Genomic DNA, 20,808 nt, shown 5'->3' on the forward strand with positions numbered 1-20,808 from the left:
TGCCCAAGACCACACAGTGGGGGATTCTGGGCCCACCTGAGCTCTTAGAACTACCAGACTTTTCCCAAATTCCTGCAGAGGTAACATTCCCCAGCTTGCATGCCACCGGTGACAGGGATCTCAGCATCCACCGGCAGCTACTTACACCCTTCTTGAACAGATCTGATGGTTACAAATTTCTTCTTCTATTACAGAGCCAACTCTGACTCCTTGTACCTCTGTTCATTGGTCCAAGTGCTTTCTGGAGCCACTGAGATCAAGGCCAATATCCCCCGCTTCAAGGCCCCACCATTATCTCACACCCCTACAATCCACTTCTCTAGGCTACACAGCCTCACATCCTGTCTTCCTCTTCCTCCACTGGGGTTTCAAGTCCCCAGCTCTTGGATCCAGCTGCCCCTCGTCCTGGATGTCACCCAAAGCCCTGGGCCCCTTCACACATTCCACCGGGGAGCCCCAGTGCCCAGACCGTCCTCAGGCAGCTCTGGGCAGTAGGAGTCTGTGCTGCCCCCCGAGGTGCCCAGCTCCGTCCATCCCCCTTCCAGCACGTCTCGTTAGGCTCAGCCCTGCGCGCGGCTGTCCCCCATCTCGGGGGAGCTGGCTTCTGCCCCTTGAAACCTCAGCCCCAGCTCCCGGCTCTGCACCTTCTGGGGCTGGGCCAGCCGACCACGGCTGCACCTGTATCTGTGTCACAGGGGACACGGGGACCCGCTGCACACTCGCCCACGTTCCTGACACCTGGGCGCGAATTCACCGCACACCTGCTGGGGGCCCGGCCCCGAAGCAGACGTGCACGCCTTGGCTTCACCGAGCTTCCAGCTCACCTAGAAGAGCTGAAGGAGAACGCCACGCCACACCACCCCGCAGCAAGGGCTGAGAGCTACGGGGGGGCAGGGGAGGAGGGGGGTGCTACTTAATTGGGTTTGCACAGCTTTAACACATAAGTACCAGCCTCCAAGCCTGGTAGCCTTGGTCAGGGAAGGGGCCTGGCCTCATCTGCGGTGTCCTGGGCTGTCACATCACACTGCTGGCTGGCTCACTGTGTGACCACGGGCTGGTCAGCGCCTTGTCCCTCTGGGCCTCAGTTTCCTCATCTGTGCAGGGGGAGAACAGCTGCGCACTGGTGTCTCTCTGGTTTACCGGGAAACCACCCCCTTCACCAAAGCCCTCTGGAAACTCCCCACCGAGTCGTCACCCATGAACACAGCTGCTCCCGGGGCTGTCATGCCCATCATTAGCACGTGCGTCATGTCCACGCCTCAGTGGGAGGAGGTAAGCAGGAAGATGGGAGGGTTTTTACCAAAAGGCTCTGGTCTTGAAAAGCTACCCAGAAAAACTGACCACAGAGGCCTGACACCAATTCTGTGGAGAGCGCTTCACAGACGGGCCACTGCCCAGCCCCGAGCAGCCCAGACCCCAGACCACCTACCGCCAGGCCCTGGAGGGGAGCATGGGATCCTCCCGCCCAAAGCCAAGGGTGACCTGTGTTAAAAGTTCGCCTCCTAGTCCCACCCAAGGGGTTACCTCTGGCTTTCCCAGAATCCTCCAGGCTATTCAGAGAACTGCCTTTCCCAGCTCACCCCTGCCTCCTCCAGCTGATCCTTGCCCTCCCCTGACATACCCACCTGTCCCCTGCCCCCTACCTGACCCATCCCCCAACCTGACCCCTGACCCCCTCCCTGGGTCCCTGCCTCCCTGGCTGACCTCTGCACCTGGTCCCCACCTCCCCCACCTGACCCCAGCCTCCCAACTTGGCCCATGACCCCCCCACCTGGCCCCTGACCTCCCCATACCTAGTCCCTGAGCCCCCCCACCGGGCCCATGAACTCCCCCCCCCACCTAGTCCCTGACCCCCCCCCCACCTGGTCCCTGCTGGCCTCTTGAACTTGGCTCCAGCAAACCCCAGGCCCCGCTCAGCTGCAACCCCGGGCACTACTCACCAGTCTCCACTGGACCCGCTCTTTCACCAGTGCCTGCACACGCGCAGCTGCCTCTGCCTGCATGGCCTCCATTCATTCATTCAATAAACATTTATGGAGCACCTACTATGTACCAGGCACCGGCTAGGCCTGCCCTCCCAGCTCTGCCTCCTCCGCCTGCTTCTCCTCCAGGGCCCCAAGGGGTGACCAGTCCCTGCCTTCCAACACCCTCAGGGCAGTCCCAAGGCGGGGTGGCCCACGAGGAGCCCACCGGGAGAAAGAGAGGCTCCGGGGGCGCCGGGGGCAGCCCGCTGGGAGGCAGCCTGGCGGGGGAGGGATGGGCAGTCTGGAGCAAGGGGGAAACAGAGTCCTGGCTCCCTCCCGGGCTGGACCTAAGCACCTCTCACGTTAGCTCATTTGCCCTCCGCACAACCTCAGTTATCATTCCCACTTTACAGAGGAGGAAACTGAGGTCTCACGACTCCTACACAGGGGCTTTGACCCTCCGTGGCACCAGGATCTGGGTCAAGAGATGCTGTGGGATCCTGTTTCATCTGGATAGTGCTTTCAAAACTTTTTTTTTTTTTTTTTAATTGAGTTGCCAATATTGAAAACTTCCGTGACTTCATTTCAAAAATCCCGGTTTCTCATGGAACAACCTGGAAGTTCTGGCTGCCCAGGATCTGCATCCCTGCACGGATAGAGCAAATGCCCATCCTTCCCCCCTGCCTGTCTGGCTGCACTGCCCTCTGGCCCTGGCGCACTGGAGCTTGGGAGACCAGCCAAAGAGGGAACCTCAGCATGGGAATAGTTAGAATCCCAACCTTGAGGTGGGGGGATCCCACGAGCCTCCTGGTCTGGGGCTCAAGAGCACCTTTGTCCCTGCCTCCCTCTTCTGTGGCTCTGGGACGGACAGCAAACACCCACTAGCTCTAAGCAGGCCCACGGGGGGAGGGGGACCCCAAACTAGGGAAGCAACCATATACTCTCCCAGATCTGCTTGTCATCCTAGGGAACCAGCTCTCTAATGATGCTGCCTGGGTTCCTGGGGCAGGTTCAGGGTTCCTGCTGAGGTTTGAGGTTTACCCGCTCCAAACACAATTCCTACCCCATAAAACACTGCCAGCTAAGCCTGCTGTGCACACCAGGAGGCCAGAGGCCTCCGTTGCAGAAGCCACACCCCGCAGACAGCTTTAAGTTCACCCCCTCAAAAGTAGGGCCTGCAGCAAAGGGCCCTGGGGTTTCTGGAATGGCCACTTGCTCCCACCCCTCTCCCCACAGACTTTGAGTTCCCCTAACTCTGCTCACCTGGGACACCTGCCCGCCCTCCCACTGCCTGTTGCAGGACCAGCACCCAGGGCCTGTAGCCAGCCAAGGATGCAGCCCAGCCCAACCGTGAATCAGGCAGAGGCAAGGGGACCCTCTCTTGGCCCTGGGGTAGCTTCTCTGGAGCGGGTGAGGGAGCCCCCAGGGGCCTGCAGCTGTGGCCTCGGAGAACAAGGAAGCTCTGTCCATGCTGGAAAAGCCCCGGAAATGCGGGGCAGGGTTGGGGGGGCACCCCATGACTGCCGGCTGCGTAGAAACCATGGCCCAGGGCGCGTGGCCACCAAGCCACCCTCCAACAGCATGGGTCTGTCACCTCGGGGGGGGGGGGGCGGTCCTCTGATGATAAGGCTGAGCCTCAAGAGTCCTATACCTAGGTACAGTTCCTTCGTCCTGAAACTCAAGGGCAAGCCAGGGATACCGGTGCCCCCTCCCGTTCTGCTGGAAGGGCGGGCCACGTCCAGCTCCGATCCTAGCTCTGCCACCGACCCCACAGCGTGGCCCCCTGAGTCTTAGCCTCCTTTTCTGTACAATGAGACTAGAAGGGCACCACCTCGGAGGGCGGTGAGTGAACAGCTACGGAGCAGAGTCTGGCCCACAGTAAGTGCTCAATAAACTCAGCTGCCCCTAGTATGGTCATGGCACCCTGGCTTTGTGGGAGGCGGGGGGCGGGGGTACCCAGCACACAGCAGGTCCTCACCACCCACCGCCCTATGGATGGCAGCCAAGAAGGGAGGAGGCCTGGCCCCCCCAACAGTGTCTTCCTTTCAGTCTGAAGGGCAACACACCCCTCTTAACCTGCCCCTGTCCCCTCTAGTCCGGCCCCCCAAAGGCCTGCACCCACCCCCGCCTTCTGCCTGCTCCCCAGCCTCGGTTTCTCTCCCATTGCCAAAGCACAAGGGCTGTTATAATTAACGGATTATCTCAGTGCGACAGCTGTGGTCCTTTGAAAATTGGGTTGAATAACAAGATCCTGGCGTATGGTAATTTCTTTTCATCTCCTGCTCCCCCTTTCTCTCTCCCTCACTTTAGCCTTGTTACGCATGCAAATGCTCTTCCCAAATATCTTCCTCCTCGGGCTGGCGAGGGGACCGACTAGGTTCTGCTTGCTGGCCAATGACTTGTGGGAACTGACCCTTCTGGGCCCCTCCCGTGGGTCTGGCACGGGGCAAAACGCCTGACACCTATGACTTGTGCCCTCCCCCTCCGGGGCAGGGCAGCCTAAAGTCCCTACATCTGGCTTCTCCTCCTACCTCCCCTGCCCTCCCCCTCCACAGGGGCCTCCCCTGAGGTCCAGGTCCTGGCCCTCAAACAACCTCCCAAAGCCTGCTCCCGCCCCCTACCCAGCATCTCAGCCCCTCCCGAGGCTTCTGTTATCCCTTAGGTGCTGACCAGGCCCAAACCCCCCTACCCCAGCTGCCTCCTGTCCCCTTCCACTGTCCGCCCACTGCCCACTCCTGCTTCTGCCCCGAGCCAGCCAGAAGCCCGCAGCTGCCCAGCCCCTCAACACCTGGAAAGCTGCTGTGTGCGCCCTCCCACTGCTCTGCTCTGGCTGCCTCAGCCTCCTTCCTGCCCAAAATGAATTTCTCAATCAGCATCCTCACTAGTCTGTCTCCAATCTAATGGCCCCATCATTCAGCCATCACCTGGCAGAGGACGAGCCTCCTTAAAGGCTAAATCTGAGGGTAGCACTTCCGTCCTCCAAAGTCTACTGATCTGGTAAGATTCTAACAGCAGACCTGGAAAGCCAGCTCCTGGGGTCCTGCGGAGCGGGTGCCTGCTCTCTCCTCTCCTGCCCTCCTGCTTTCTCAGCCAAGTAAACCAGCCTGGTTAGGGTCCCTCCTGTGGGTTCCCGCAGCCCGTAGGGTTTTCTCCCATCACCACCAGACTCGGAACTGCTCTTTTTACCCCTGGGCTGAGTTCTTTGAGGGAGGGCCTGATTCCCCAGGAAGGCCCAGCACCAAGCCCCCAGGAGGTAATAAATATTTAGTAACGACTGAATGAAGGAGGCCTGCCCTCTCCCTTGATAGATAAGAACACCGAGGCTCAGAGTAATTAACAACTTGCTCAAGATCACACCATTTGTGCGAGACAAAAACCAGGATTTGAACTAGGTCTGGACTCCAACGCCAGCCTTTTCCATTTCCTAGAGAGGGCTGCAGGGGACACCCTCTGCACAGATCTCTGGGAAACGGAACCTCCCTCCAGCCTCCGCTGGACAATAAGAGATGGGGCTCCCTGCTCAGGCCGTCACTTCCTTGAGTTTGACTGTCAGTTAGCCCCATGACTCCCAGGGCCTCAGCCTGCTCATCTGTAAAGTGGGAAGGAGCCCCCCTGCCTCACCCCATCTCAGGGGGTGACCGAGGGGGCAGAAACTCCGGTCTTGGAGAAAGTCCATCCGGCTAATAACATCTGGGGGTCTTCCCACCCTCACCTCAAACCCGACTGCGTTGCCCCTGGGAGGCACTCCTCAGAGCTTGGGGTTGGGTAGGGGTGGGGTTCCTAGGATGGGAGACATCACACAGGACAGAGACATTCCTCAGGGAGAGCCAGTGAGAGAAGCGCAGAGAGTCTGGGCAGCAGATCGTGACCCTGAGCGAGAGCTTCCCTCTTGGCCTCCACGTCCTCATCTGTGAACTGGGCCCATTAACGCCCACGTTACAAGGCTGCAAAGGGGACTAACCGTGCAAAGTGCCCAGCACGGGGCGGACACTGCCATGGCCACAAGGTGCAATGGAGATGTGATCGTGCAGTGTAACCCCGGGGGAAAGGAGAGGAGAGGGGGCAAGACAGAGCAGGACCATTCATTCCTGACTCTCTACCCTCAACAGCCCACAGAATAGAGCTCACACCCCAGCATGTCGCCCTTGGGCCCCTCCCCCAGCCAGCTCATACCCCATGACGTCCCTTCATAACCTGGGCAGCTGTTCCTGAGCCTGGGATGCCATTCCCGCCCTTTTCCACCCCCTGTAGCCCAGACCTCATGCCTCTTACTCCAAGAAGCCTTCAGATTTCCTCTGTGCGGGGAGAACAGTCGTCTCCCCGCTCTGCCCCCATCCCTTGATTCCATCCCCATGGAATCCGGGAAGGATCCTAGAGATCGTCTCACCCCACCTCACCTCCCTCCTGTTGTACAGATGGGTAAACTGAGGCACGGACGAGGGACAGCAGCTCTCCAGGGATACAGTTGAACCCAGGCATCTCTGCTGCTTCCAGCCCTGCATGCAGCTTCTCTCCTGGTGCCGAGCCGTTCAGCCCTTACCAGTCTTCTCCAAGCCCCACCGCCCCCAGCCCGGAGCTACCTGAGGACGGGACCCCATCTTCCTCTCTGCTCCCCAACCCCAGTGCCTAGCCTAAGGCCTGGCGCATAGTAGGCACTCAGTAAATGTCTGTTGAATTGAATTGCGCTCAGGGCGGCCAGTCGTCTCTGCTCTGTAAGAAAAGCATAGAGTTAGTGGAGCTGTCCCTGTAGCAACAGGGGTGGGAACCAAGCTGGTGGGGGCGAGGAGTCCGGCCTGCCCCCCCGAGGACCCCAGGGGCCCTGAGAAGCAGAGCGGGGGATGAGAAAGTAAGTCCAAGTTGTGCCCCAACAGGCAGCATGGCCCTGGCCAAGTCAGGGCACCCCGGGGCCTCAGTGGCCTCAGCTGTCCAACGGAGAGGACACTCCAGTCCCCCATAGGCTCTGAGGACCGTCTGGGACAAGAACCAAAAGAGACGAGAGGAGTGTAAACACTGACTCCCAGCTCACAAGCATCCAGCGCTCTGTGCCTGACACATGAAGCCGGATGAGACTTCTACCCAGTTCTACAGATGGGGAGACTGAGGCTCAGACAAGGGCGGCTTGTCCGAGGCCACGCGGCCCACGCCCTGGGGCCCATGTTGTGAACACAGGCTCTCTGCAGAGCTGGAGGGCAGTGGGGTAGAACCAGCCCCAAAGACCTTGAACCCACCAATAGGGGGCCCGAGCCTAGGCCCAGACCGGCAAAGATTCTCCAGGCAAAAGACCCAGCGTGAGCCCCAGAGCCGCGAAGGGCAAGATGAGAAGCCACGTTCTCCCCTTCCCATAGGGGCGAGCTCTGATTCCACAGCCCCCAGGGGGTTCAAAGCTGTCCTCAGATGCAAAGGCTGCAAAGGCCTCTTTTGCACAAGGCCCTGGTGTTAATATAGATCGGGAGAGACTATAAATACCCAGCCAGGCCAAGCACAGCAGAGGACTGCGCCGGGACCAGCCCAGTAGGGGCTCTAACCCCAGCCTTGCCCCACAGCCCTCCCCCCACCCTGGGACCTCAGTCTCCATAGGCTACACTCTGACCAGGACAGCTCGGGTTCTTTAACCCAACAGGCCACAGTTCTGTGGCCCAGCCAGGCCAGCGAGGCAGGGCAGGGGGTGGGGGCGCCTTTCCGGGCCCAGAGCGAAGATGTGGGAAGGAAAAGAGGAGGCCACGAGACAGCCGCCCCCTGGATGCACCTGGGACACCTGGCCTAGAGCCCAGGAGCCCGAGGCAGGGGCCCAGACAGTAGCCACCCGTTCAGTCCTTCCCTCGATCCCTCCTGCAGCCACCTTGAGAGTACCTCCCGCTGGGAGCCAAGGACCCACAGCCAGGACAGAGCCTCGGGTGGGAGGCCTAGCGTGGAAGCCCGCAAGATAAATGAGCACGCCGCCCCTGCCCCTGCCCCTGCCCCTGCCCCTGCCCCTGCCCAGGCCTGCACAGGGACCATTCTCTGGTTCCCATGCCCCGTCCCAGCCGGCATCACGGGACACCGGTTTTACACCTGCCTTCTGCCTGGACCATGACCTTGTCAAGGACAGAGACGGGGAGGGCGGTCTCACTCACCCTGCAAACCCCGGGTCCAGCAGGGCACCCAGGAGGCGCTCCATCAATGTTCACAGGCTCACAGGATGACTAAGGGGCCATGGGGGCGCAGAAAGGGTACCCACGCGCAGGGCTGTGATGTGGCCCAGGGGAGGTAGAAAGGCGGGGAAGGGAGCTCACTGTGCCCAGCACTACTGTGCGCCAGGCCCGCACACTTGACACACAAGAGCCATGCTGTTATGCCTCCCTAGAAGGATGAGGAGACGGAGGCAGACAGAGGCTCAGGGATGTGTCCAAGGCTACAAAGTAGCCCAGCACCCAGAGCCCCCCAGCACCCACGAGACAGGGCCGGTGCAGGCCGACTCCCAGGACAGCTGTTACAAACAATAAGAGACGTCATTTGCAGAGCCCAGGACCCCCCAGAGGCCTGATATCCAGGCGAGGGGTTAGTGTCCCATTTTCTCATCAACACGTCGAAACAGCCCCAAGAGGCAGACAGACCCTTACAAGCCAGGCAGAGACTCTATGGCTCCAAGAGGTGGTGTGGGACCCTCCACCTCCGCCTCCTCCGAGATTCATGGTCAAAGGCTGCAGACCTGGGCCCAGGCCCGACTCTGTGCTGGCCGGCTGCTGAGCTGAGCAGGGACCAGCCCTCCCTGAACCTCAGCTTCCCCAAGACCCATCTCCTCTGCCCCACGCCGCTGCTGCGTGGAGCCACGGGTTAGACCGAGGAAAGACGCTCCCCACCCCCTTACCAACTGTACAGTGCTGTCCATCATCAAGGGAATGAACTGTCTCTGTTATTCTCTCCTTGGCCTTTCTCAGCCAACTCTGCCCTCCTTTCTAAAAGGCTACGAGTTTGTGTCAGCTGGTTTGCACAGTGCCCGTCCCTATGCTCAGGGCCCAGGGACCGGGTACTCTCTTTATGCCCCTCCTGCAGGAAACGGATTCTCAGAGAGGTGAAGTGACTTGCCCAAGATCACACAGTCAAACAGGAGTGCACTTAGCCATGACACGGGACATCTGCCCCGGAGCGTCTGTAAATTCAGCCCTGGTGGCCGCTCGAGCCCTCCCTGGAGCATGAATGCCCACCTGCTCCCCAGTTTATCCGACTTGCCAGATGTATGCAATATTCATATCCCCATCAGCTCACACACCCCTCTCCAAAGCCCTGGGAGCCCTATTAATCATTCAGACACACCTGCATATTCATTAACTTCCGAATTAATACAGGGCCCCTTATTACTTCGGGCCTGCTGCCTGCATTAAAGACACTTCGACTTCATTCATTATTAAACTCCCCAGACAAATGATCACATCCCTCCTTCAGAGGGGGGCGGGACCCAGGCCCCGAGCCAGCAGGTTTGCTCCCAGCGCCAGCTGCTGGGTGACCTTGAACCTGGCCCTCACCCTCTCCGGGCTATCTGCATGGTTACCTGGTAAAACCACGCAAAGGACAGTCTCTAAGCACTGCTAGGGCTCATCGAAGTTGGCCCCATCCCATCCTTCTGCAGACTCTTCTGCCGCTTGCCTGCACTTCTGTGCCTCTCTCTGGCTCCCACGATTCACAGAACTCTAGTCTCCACGAAACAGGAGCCTGTCCCCATGACAGTTTTCCTGGTCCTCCCCCACCAGTGGCCTCCCCTCCTGCCCCTCAAGGGTAAGGTCTGCCCCCGCACTGAGCTGGCTGGGCAGGCCACGACCTGTCCCAGATCAGAGAGGCTGTGTCCCAGGTCTTATGCTAAGTCCTGCATCATCCCAGCCATTTTCGAACAATTTCCACTTTACAGATGGGAACACTGAGGCCAGTGGGGCCACGGCCAGCTCTCTGGGAAATGCTGGCGCCGGCTGCAAACCTGGGTCTTTCTCACTTGGAGTCCTGGACTCCTCACCATTGTACCTGCCCCCTGAAGGTGTGATGCTTGGCCACCACTCGCGCCGGCTCGGCTCTCCCCTGCCTGGTTCCTCTGCCCGCCGACCCCTGCCTCTTGGAGCGGTGGGCAACATGGACCAAAGCCCCCATTCCCCGGCAGGTGCCCTGATCTATCTCCATCACACCTGGCGCTGGGCAGAGCCAGGGATGAAGCAGCGAGTATGTCACCGCTGGCTCCGTACTGCCTTCCACCTCCCTGCCATGTGCGCCTCCTTGCAGGGCTGCTTCCTACACACCCTGGGGCCCGAGGCTTCGCTCCCTGACCCGCCAGCTGTGTGACGGTGGGCCCATTACCAAACTTCTCTGGGCTCAGCCCCATCATCTGAATCACACTTGACTCTGCCCTCTGCCTTGTCCATCCTTCACCTCCAATCCATCCCGACATCTGTCCAGGCCGCACATCTGTACATCCGAGCCACTGATGGCTCTTACTCAGACCACAACCACCTCCCAGGGTTTCAAGCGTCCCCCAAGCTCCTCCCCACCCCTCTGCTCAGCTGCCAGAGAGCCTCTCGAAATGCCATCTATCATGGACCCGTAGAGAGACCCTCTCTTAAAACACTTCCAGAAGCTTCCATGGTTCCCAGACTGAAGCCATAAATCCTCCTGAAGGTCAAAGCAGCTGTGGGCTGAACTGCCCACGGCAGACCCTCCCTCCAGCTTTCCTCCAAGGCGGCTCTCCCCTCTCCCACAGTGACTCTCTCTCCATTCTTGTCCGTGGCAGGTGTCCGTCCCCTCTCCACCCCCCCGCACCCCCAGCACCACTGGGGCCACCGGCAAACACAGTGTGCTCGCCACTGGGGCTCCAGCCCCACGCGGGTCAGCACAGTGATCCTGGGGCCTGAACAAACACCTCGGTCAAGTCAAGACAGCAAACCTACAGGGCTGTGGTCAGGGCCAACAGGGAGCCTGGTAGACCACAGAGGAGACCTCACCGCTCTCGGTCTGTGTGCACACACAGCTCCCCACCTCCCAGGATGAGAGGATAAAGCACCTCAGACCCCTTCCTCAAATAAGGAAACTGAGGCTCAGAAAGACAAAGTGGCCCCCAAGGTCACTGCTGATAAGTGGCCCTCACCACATGCCAGACCCCCATAGGCCTTTTACACAAATGAACTGTCAACCCTCTCCCCAGCCCGGTGGGACAGGCCCTGTTAACTATACCCATTTGAGAGATGAGAAAACTGAGGCCCAAAGCAGTGATGCCGCTTGCCCAAGGGCACAGAGCAAGGAAGGAGAAGAGTCTGAGACCAAGCCGTGGCCATAGTGTCCTTCTGCCCCTCCAGCTTGGCTCAAATCCTCCCAGGCCCTCCTCGGCCAGAGGCGCTCAGGGTGGGAGGCATCCCAGCTCCAGCCCAGCTCCCTGGTGGCAAGGCCTTGAGCCAGACCCTCCCTGTCGGGCCCCGATTTCTTCACCTAGAAGGGGGTGGACAAGATGCACAGAGCAGAAGGACATTATCCACGCGCCTGTGGGCCTAGAGCTCCCCAGGCGCTGGGTCAGCAAACTGGTCTCCCTTCTGCAGGGATAGGAGACCCGGGGTGGGACATGGTAGGGAGTTCACTCAGGGTCCGGGGACAAGCAGGGTGCAAGGCCCTGCCTGTCGTCCTGGAGCAGACCGCAGAGCCAACAGGCGGCCCGAAGAGAGGCCAAGGAGACAGTTGGCTGCTCCCCAGATGCCGAGGCTGCTTATTAACTGGGAGGGCTTGGCGCTCGGAGGACCTGCGGCCACCCATGGAGGCTGGGGATCCCTGCAGGGCGCTGCACTCTGCCAGCGAGACGGTCCACATCTACTGAGCGCCTACTGTTTACCTGGCCCGGGATTCCGGCCACATTATGATGGAGAAAGAAAGATGAGCGAGAAACTCATGCACCAGTGGAGACTCAGGCAAACGGAAACCCAACACACACACACACACACACACACACACACACACACACACATAGGAGATTACTGCTTCTAAGGAAACCCTCCTCCCAATTATTCTGTAAAATAAATAACCAGCATCTAATTTCTCATACTAAAAAACAAAGACAAAAACAAAAACCTCAGTTGTTACAGATTGGAGCTGTAGAGGGAGGTAACAGCCCCAGCCTTCTGGATGTCTTCTCTCCACACTCCCAGTGAACTCCGTGAACACACTTGGGTCCAGGACCAAAGCCACTGTGCGTGGGGACCACCCGCCTCCCCCAGTGAAACTCACTCCTTCCACTTTTTGACCCTCTGGGGGACTTCATAGACAGTCAGAGCTGGAAGCTCCCTTAGCCCGTCCAGGCCCCAGGCATACAACACAGAAGGAGACTGAGGCCTCTCCTTCTGGGGGGTCCCCTCCTGTCCCACCCACCAAAACACGACTGCTCCTCCAGGCTGTGTCCCCGATCTAACCACAGCTGCTCTCTCTTACCCGTGCCTTCAGATGCCCCAGACCTGCCAGGCCAGGTCAGCTTCTGGAACAAGCCCACGCCTGCCCACACGTCTCTTCCTGGTCAAGGTCACCACCACCCACCAGCTTGCTCCGGACACAGACCCTGGCACTATCCTCAACTGCCTCTCCCCACCGCCCTGGTAGATGATCTGCCACTTCTGTCCCCAAAATGTCCCACATTTGTCCTTTGCTCCCCACCTCACCAGGACTGTCCAGCTGCCCACGTGGCCTTCTCCAGCCCCTCCGTAGAGCAGCCCGAAAGAGTCTTCCAGAGAGCAATGCTGAGGCTGCCTCTCCTGCTCACAGTCTTTCCGGGGCTCCCTGAAGGCCCGGGCTAAAGTCCAAGCTCTTTGCTGATGTGAGATGCTTCTGTAAGAGGTGCTGTACGTTCCCCACCTCCTGCTCCAGACTCAGCCCCCCTCACATCCTCCGCCCACCCCACCCCACACTGGCACTGGCACCCCCTTCTCCCTGCACTCGCCCCCACACTGTGAACCCCAACCGTCTCTAGCTCGGGCATCGCCTCCTCCAGGAAGTCTGCCCTGAACCCTAGGTCTGGCTTCACCATTCCACAGCAACCCTGTGTTCTACCAGCACCAAGTAGCGTCCCCCTAAACGGTCACCATCTCCCTTTCAGAGGGCCAAGACAGCACCATGTCCCCTCTGTGTCCTCACTGCCAGCAGGCAGACTGATGCAGAAGAGGTGCCTGGGGTGTGGGACTGAAAAAGCAAAAGAAGCAAAAAAAGCAAAAGACCCACAGAGCACCCCCAAGAGGTGCGTCACTCCCAGTTGGTCTCTGTCCCCACCCCCCACCTCCCCACTTGCTGAGGCATGCTCATTTTTACTACTGCTGACAAGATAGCCTCCCAGCCCCTTACCACTGTTGTTATGACCATTAGGGCCTCTACCAACCCTGCAGCTCCCATGTCCATCCTGGTCTCCGCCCACTCAAGGCAACGTGGTCAAGCAGGTACAGAGAAGCTGGGAAAGGAGCCCTACCAGGGCCTGACAGAACAGAGCTTACAGGGCCCATGGGGCCCCCATTAACAGATGAGAAAGCTAAGGCTCTGAGAAAGAGCAGCTGACCTGAATTCTCCCGCCTGGTGGGACCAGCCAGAGGCTGACTCCTGCCCCCCGTGCCCTCGTGCTGGACCCAAGAGCTTTCAACACGGAAGGAGCAGAGAGAATGTTCACGGAGCCCTCTGGGCTGGGCATCTTTGGAGGCCGCAGCCATGGAGGATGGTACATGCCAAGTCTGGGGGTCCCTTGCTCTGTACCCCTCCCAGCTGCACGGCCTAGGGCAGACTGAACCCTCCTCGGAGCCCATTCCTCACCTGTCCCTGTATTTCAAGGCTGCCCTGCAGGCGTGTGGCGTTCAATCACATTGTCATGACCACGGCCAATGAACTAGTTCACCATGGAGCGTCCCGGAAGCCCGGCAGATTCGCTCACCCAATCCTCACAAAGACTCCATAAGAGGTGGGTTCGGACAGTCTCCCCATTTTGCAGACAACAAAACGGAGGTGCTGGGTCCAAAGACGCCGCCCAAAGCCAAGCAGCTGGAAGCGAGGAGCCAGGCGCACAGTGCTGGGGACAGAAAGCGTCGCTAGGGGTGGGTGTTCGCTAATGATGTTAATTCCTTCCTGGCTCAGACCTTCCCTTTCATCCTTCAAAGGCTCCCCGAATCCATGGGCTCCCTCTCCCGCCTCCTCCGTGCAGCCACCTGCTGCGTCTTCTTCCCCTCCACAGAGCAGAACTCTCTCGACCTCTACAGCCTCCCCTTCCACTGAGCCTGCCCGGGGCTCTCGACCGCCCTCCCTCCTCGCCTTTGTCTCTGGCTCGTGAAAGTCCCCCAGGCAGGCGCAGTCTCCTAACGGCCCACCCAGACTACCCTGCCTCCGCCCACCCTCTGCCCAGCTGCCCAAGGAAACTTCCGGAGGCACAGCAGGCTTGTGGGTCACTGCCCTGCTCAGAAGCCTCTGATCGCCTCCCTGGTCCTGACTGCGGCATTCAAGACCTCTCGTGATCTGTCTTGGCCCTGTCTCCGTAAATCTGCCCTCCAACACCACCCTGTAACCCGGATGCCCATCAGAACAAACTACTCCCGGCAGCATGGCAACAAACCACACACACAGGTGCCCACACGTACACTGGGCCTCCCTGGCTCCTCTCTTGAACCTTCCTGCAGCCTTGATCCCACTACCAGCCTCTCACCCGACCCCAGAGCGGCACTGCCCAGAAGTCCCCTCCCCAGCGCCTCAGCTTTTCCCACTCTGTGTTCCATCCTGGGACACATCATCCACACCCGATTTCCAGGCACGCAGCATGCTCCCCAGTGCAGGACTCACTACCCAGACTCCTTCTCCTGGCCCGAAAGAAACTCCCAAGCCTTGCCTCCTCCCCAGTCTCCCAAATCCTCCTTCCCAAACCCCAGACCCAAGCACATGAGCTTCTCACCCTCCTCTGAACTCAAGGAGTCTTTTCACACCTCTTGGCCTTTCCCCTTGAAATTCCCACAACCCCTTCTGCTCTGCCCCCACCTCATGAATCCTACTTTTTGTGCAGAATTCAGAGCCACCTCCTACAGGAAGCCCTCCAGTCTGCTGGGGCATCACTCACCCTAGTCGGCCTTTCCCCTTGGCTGTACGGTCCCTGATGGCAGGAACCATTCTCGTTGACCCCCAGACCCTCAGTGCCTTGCACAATGCTTGGTTCATACTAGATGCTTGAGAACTATCTGCCGAATTAATGCACTTCCCTCTTGTACCTTCCCGGAGCTCCCGGAGGCAGAGGGGACAAGTTCATGAGCCAACAAGGACCCGTGCGAATCTGCCCTCTCTCCACACCTGCGCCAGGCTCCAGCTGCACACCTGAGCTACCGCAGGGGGCGGCACCTTCCTCCCGGACACCCACCTCACCTGGCTGCGGGCTCCCAACAGGCCAGAATAAAACACACAGCCTTCCCAACTTCGTTCCTCGCCTTTCTGCTCACTCCCCAGGGCCCACCTGGTCCCCCAAGGTGCTGATCTCCCCCTATTCTGCAACCTCGACGTCCCTCCAGGAAGCCCCCCAAGTGGAACAACTCCATTCAGAGAAGATGACCCCCCCATCCCACCAGTCCTCAGGCCCCTTAGCTCTCCTTCCCCACACCCCTGTCCCTAGCTCCAGGCTGACTGCAAATTCTAACCAGAGACAGACTCCCACAGCGTGTAGACAACCACCTTCATGGCCACAGGCCCAGGGACAACAGCAGGGACAGCCACTGTGTCTTCAGGGCCCCTCAGCCTCCTGGATAGACCAGGGCTGGGTTGATAGGGCTGGAAGATGGGTAGTCCTGAGGTCTTAAGGCTTCCTAGCAAGTGTCTGGCAACAACCCCCTACCCGAGAAGCTCAGCCCACCAGAACCAGAAGAGGCTGTAAGCCTCTGAGCTGTCACCCATTAGACAAGATGACAGACTCGGGCCTACAGAGATGCAGTGACCCCCCACAGCCTCCCCAGCTTCCTCCTAGCCCCGTTGTACCTGCCTATCGAGGGCAGCCTCTAAGTCCCTGGAGGGCAGAATCCCATCGGATTCCCCCGCCAAGACCCCTACTAACTGGCCCAGAGCAGGAGTTCAGAAGTTCCCATGAACGAACAAATGAATGGGCGCTGGATTCAAATCCCCCCCCCTTCCACCCACTCCCCCTGTAACTCACCCTGTCTTCTTCACAAGGGGACCAAAAAGTAGAGATCAAATAAGGGCATTAGCCCAAAAGTGCCTTTAAAACCATACATCGGAGTGCCCTGGTGGCTCAGTCACTTGAGTGTCCGACTCTGGACTTGGACTCGGGTCGTAATCTCAGGGTCATGAGATCGAACCCCAAATCAGGCTCCGCACTCAGCAGGAAGGCGGCTGGAGATTCTCTCTCCCGCTCTGCCTTTCCCCTTGCCTCTCAAATAAATAAATAAAAGAAACACACACACACATAAATCACGACACACCTGGAAGGGACTTCTAATTCCAAACGCATGAAAACCAAGGCCGAGATGCTAGATTTCCTTCTTGTTCATTGAATGCCATCTCTCGTGCCCTGGGGCGGGCACGAGGCATCCAGAGGGATCAGAACAGACGCTGTGCTGCCCTGAGGAAGCTCACAGCTGGAAAGGAGTAGTAATTACAGGAGACCAGTAATTGCAGGGGGGACGTGGGAGAGCCTGAGACTGCCAAGGCCAGGTAGGGGTGTCCAGTCAGGCCTCCTGCAGGAAGGACCATCTAGCTCTCAGGGCCATTAGAAACAAAGGGCCCCCAAGGAGCCAGGTCAACGAGCAAATAGGCCATGCCACCCCACAAGCCGATGTCATCTCAGATGAGCTGTGTCACAAGCAGGACACAATCCCAGGAGGTGTGTGTTGCCACAATCCCCATTTTACAGATGAGGACATCGAGGCTGGGGGAGCTCAAGCAACATGCCTCAGGCCTCAGAGCTCTTGGGCAGCAAAACGGGTGGTCTCTGGGCCTTCTGAGGCCCCCACCATGGAGGCGGGGAACAGGGTCTAGAACATTCAGCCTCTGACCTAAGGGCCAAGCTGCACTGCCAGCAGCCGGGTGAGCCGTTCTCAGACACAGCAAGGCCAGTCCCAGCGGCCGCAGGCCAGGACAAGCACACAGTGGGCCGTCAGCAGATGGCCACAGCTGGATCCGAAGAAATCCCCGCACACAGCCCAAACAAACCTTCCAGACATGGGCAGCGCCTCGTGCCGGGGAGGGGCGCAGCTGCTGGGAAGCATGAGGTTTCCTGGTAACTACACACGGCCCAGGCGGCCCTCCCCTTTAATGCATGCCAACGAAGGGCATAAATTTCTGCTTACTTAACTTCACAAATGCGAACAAGCTCATAAAAAATAAGTTATTCCTCCTCAGCGCCACAACACCCTTCGGCTGCTTAATTTTGTCTCTCCCCTCTCCCCCAGCCTCCTCTTGTAAGGGAAGCAAAAGCTGCAGGTCTGGGAGTTCCCACCCCCAAGTGGGTCTGCCCTTCCTCCCCTCCACCCTCTGGGCTAGAAGGAGACACCTCCACAGAGGAATCTGAAGGCCCCGGGGCGACCCTGCTCCAGCCCCCACAGCTGTGTGACCTGGGGTACTGGCTGAACCTCTCTGATACCACTGCCTCATCCACGGAGTCCGCTGGAATCACAGCTACACCCTGCCTGCCTCGGGCCGGTGTGAGGATCAAACAAGATAATCCCAGTAAAGTGCTTAGTTCGCTCCTGGCACCGAACAAGCCCTCAATAAATGTTAGCCCTTGTTATTATGTAAAGGAGAGCTAAATACCCCCCAGTTAATCCATTTGTCGAGTGTGCCTTCTGGGGCAAGCTGGCAGCTCCAAACACCGCCCACAGATCAGTTTTGTTGGCCCGATCACCGGTGAGAAAAACCCGAGCTTGCTGCAGTAGCAGAGCCCGAGCGCCCATGTTGACCACAGGCCCCGCCATGCCCTATTGCCTCACTCGGACCGGATTCGAACCTTTAAGTGATCTGATCCCCATAGGCCCCTGAGTTTGCCACCCCTGGTTGAAGCCCCTCCGAATCTTTTCCAACAGGTGAGTTCACTGAACACATCGTTAGGCCAGAGGACAGATGGGGAAACAGGCTCACAGAGAGCCAACGACGGGCCCACAGTCCCTGGGGGAGAGGCTATGGGGTCAGACACGTGTCCCAGTCCCACTGTGCCAGCTCGAGAGACTCCTCCCTGTCACACAGAGGAGGAAATGGCCTATCAGCCTGGGGGCAGGAGAGACAGGCTTGGCCTCAGTGAGCTCAGTGTGTTAGAGACCAGGTGGGCGGCAAAGTAGGAGGAAGGGCCTGCCCTGAGCCTCACCCCAACCTGGCAATGGGTGTGCCAAGCCAGGGCGGCACCCCGATGAGCCAAGAATGACTGTGGTCATTCGGTCATTCTTCCTCTCACATCAGTCTCAGATGGCCCCTCGAGGCCCCTCCCCAGTCAGTTCCAGCCGTTGTGCATTCCTACGGAACCAGGCATGGCTCCCAGCTTTGCAGGTCCTGCCCCTGCAGAGCCCAGCATCAGAGGCTCCAAGGGAGGGGGAGGGGGCTAGAGCTGGCCCATGCCCCTCAGGGCCCCTCCATACCCTCTCCCTTGAGGGCACCTCCAGGAAAGACCTCGGCCAGAAATTGCAGCCCGTCCATCCACACCAGCCCCTCTTCCGATGTCTCAAAGAATAAAAAGCCACAGCCCCAACCTGCTTCAGCCAGAATTACCACCAGCTACACCCCCGTGAGCCCCCATCTCACAGAAGTGGAAACTGAGGCCCAAGCAGGAGCAAGGATGGATTCCCTATGGTTCTACAAAGGGAAACCGGCCTTGCAAGACCTGTCTTGTGCGACCCTCCAGCCAGCACCAGCCGGGAAGATCCAGAGAACAAGGGCCCAGACTTACGCCAGAGACGCCAGCCCGCTGCCCCAAGTGCCCTCTCCAGGCCTCGACTTCCCCATCTGCAATATGGCTGACTCCCACACAGTGAGCCATTCTGGGAGGGAAGTCGGTGGGGAGGGTCCTCCTCACCGGTCAGCATGGTCATTCCTGCGTGTGCCTCAACTTCCCCAAAGGGCGGTGGGGCTTCTGTGCCCTCTGTCTTCCCCAGAGCCCCTCTCCCTGGGCACCCCTGCATCCAGCAGTGGTACAAGGAACAATCTAGTAGTTACCAGAGACCAGACACCATGCTGAGAGCTAGCTGGGTGCTGTTCCTGCCTGTTTTTTCAGACACGGAAGCAGAAGCACAGAGAAGCTAAGTCATTTGCCCAAGGCAACTTGGGAAGAAAGAGCGGGTGGACTCATGGGCAGACCAAGGAGCAAGGATGGAGAACCCAAACCTGGTTATGGGTGCACAGGTGAGGCAGAGGATAAGAGGAACACGGTGGGGATGGAGGAGGAAGACAGAGTCCTGAGAGGCCGCCCCGTCACTACCGTGGACGACAGAGGTTGGCTGCTCCTAACCGCTCCCTCGGTGGCATACGTCAGAGGGATCTCAAGTCCAGGCCACAGTCACTCGGTCATTCTTCCTCTCGCACCAGTCTCAGATGGCCCCTCAAAGCACCTCCCCAGCCAGGTCCGGCCGTTGTCTGTTCCTACAGAACCACGCATGGCTCCCAGCTTTGCAGGTCCTGCCCAAGCTCCCACCAAGCCAAGCGTGACCTACTGCAAACTGGAACCCAGCTCTTGGACAGTCCCTCCCACCCACCACCTCCTGATTTTCAGAAGAGTCCCCAGGGTACCCCTAGCTGCGGAAGGGGGAGAGGGGCAGGGCCATGAAAGGTGGGGGCGGGGCCTGACAGGTGGGTGGGCTGCCCCCCCACCCCAGGAGGTAAGGCTGGATCCTGGGTCTGGTTGCCTTGGCAACCTGACTAATTAATTCCGATCGGCACTCCATCTGTGCCTTGGCTAGATGGGTGGTTTGGGCTCGCGGGTGTTTGTTTTGAAGCGAAGGGGTGATTAATGGGAGGGGCTGGGAGGCTGCGGTGGGGGGCTGGAGAGAGCCTGACGCCCCGGCCCCATGCGCACACTAGTATCCCCACCCCGCAAAGGAAGAGGCAGACTTGGTCCCCAGAGACCATCCCAGACCTCCTTCTCCCAAGGGGGGATGGCTCATCCCAGCCCAAACACCGCCTGGCACAGACAACAGACGGCAGCGCCGGCGGTGTGCGAACACCAGGGCGCACACACACATGCACACACCGAGAACACGGGCTCCATAGTGAGGAGCCTTGGGATCCGACTCCAGCTTCCTGAGCCTCAGCTTCTCCATCTGCAAAATGGGCAATACCACTCCCTTCAAAAGGCTCTTAGAATCAAAGGGACAACCCCAGCGCACCTGCAGACCTCGTTATCCCGGGGTCGGGGAAGGGTTTGTGGAGGGAGATCCTGGTGATGGAAACACCTATCAGGACCCAGAGGGTGACAGTCTGAGGAACTGGAGTGAGGCCAGGAGGACTGGCTCATGGCCTGTGAGAGGAGAGGGTCCCTCCAGGCAGGAGCGCTAAGGCCGGCCAAGTCCCTGCAGGTCTCAGAAGCCAGGATAAGGTTTCTGGATCTTGGCTCAAGGAGAGTGGGGAGCCAGGGAAACGCTAGGGAGTCCTGCCAAGGGAAGAGCGCAGAAGGAACTGGAGGGACAGGAGCAGAGACAGCAGCCTTTGCGGAGCTGCCATGAGGGTGGAAGGGTGACCAGAGGACCTGAGAGCAGGTCTCAGCGACACACCAGTCACCTTCAGGATGAGGACAAGAGGCTGAACGTGGTGTTCAGGAATGACCCCCAGGGTCCAGGTGGGCAGCTGAAAGACGGCAGTGCCCACCCCAGAACAGAGAGCCTCAGAGAAGGAGCCACGGAGTCAGGACGCTGGA

At 59.2% G+C, this 20,808-nt stretch overlaps 1 protein-coding gene across 5 annotated transcripts in view; it reads right to left on the reverse strand.

Annotated features, from left to right (window-relative positions):
• The window catches only part of ELFN2 (extracellular leucine rich repeat and fibronectin type III domain containing 2), a 57,314-nt gene that overhangs the window by 16,003 nt on the left and 20,503 nt on the right, over nt 1-20,808 (reverse strand). The window contains exon 3 of one of the 5 annotated variants that reach the window (XM_059186893.1): nt 1,941-6,674. The exons of the other annotated variants lie outside the window; for them this stretch is intronic. The gene's annotated coding sequence lies outside the window, so the exon portion shown is untranslated. The remainder of the gene's footprint in view (nt 1-1,940; nt 6,675-20,808) is intronic. 5 annotated transcript variants of the gene reach the window in all.

Source organism: Mustela lutreola, chromosome 8 (genome assembly GCF_030435805.1).
Source record: "Mustela lutreola isolate mMusLut2 chromosome 8, mMusLut2.pri, whole genome shotgun sequence".
Taxonomy (NCBI): Eukaryota; Metazoa; Chordata; class Mammalia; order Carnivora; family Mustelidae; genus Mustela; species Mustela lutreola.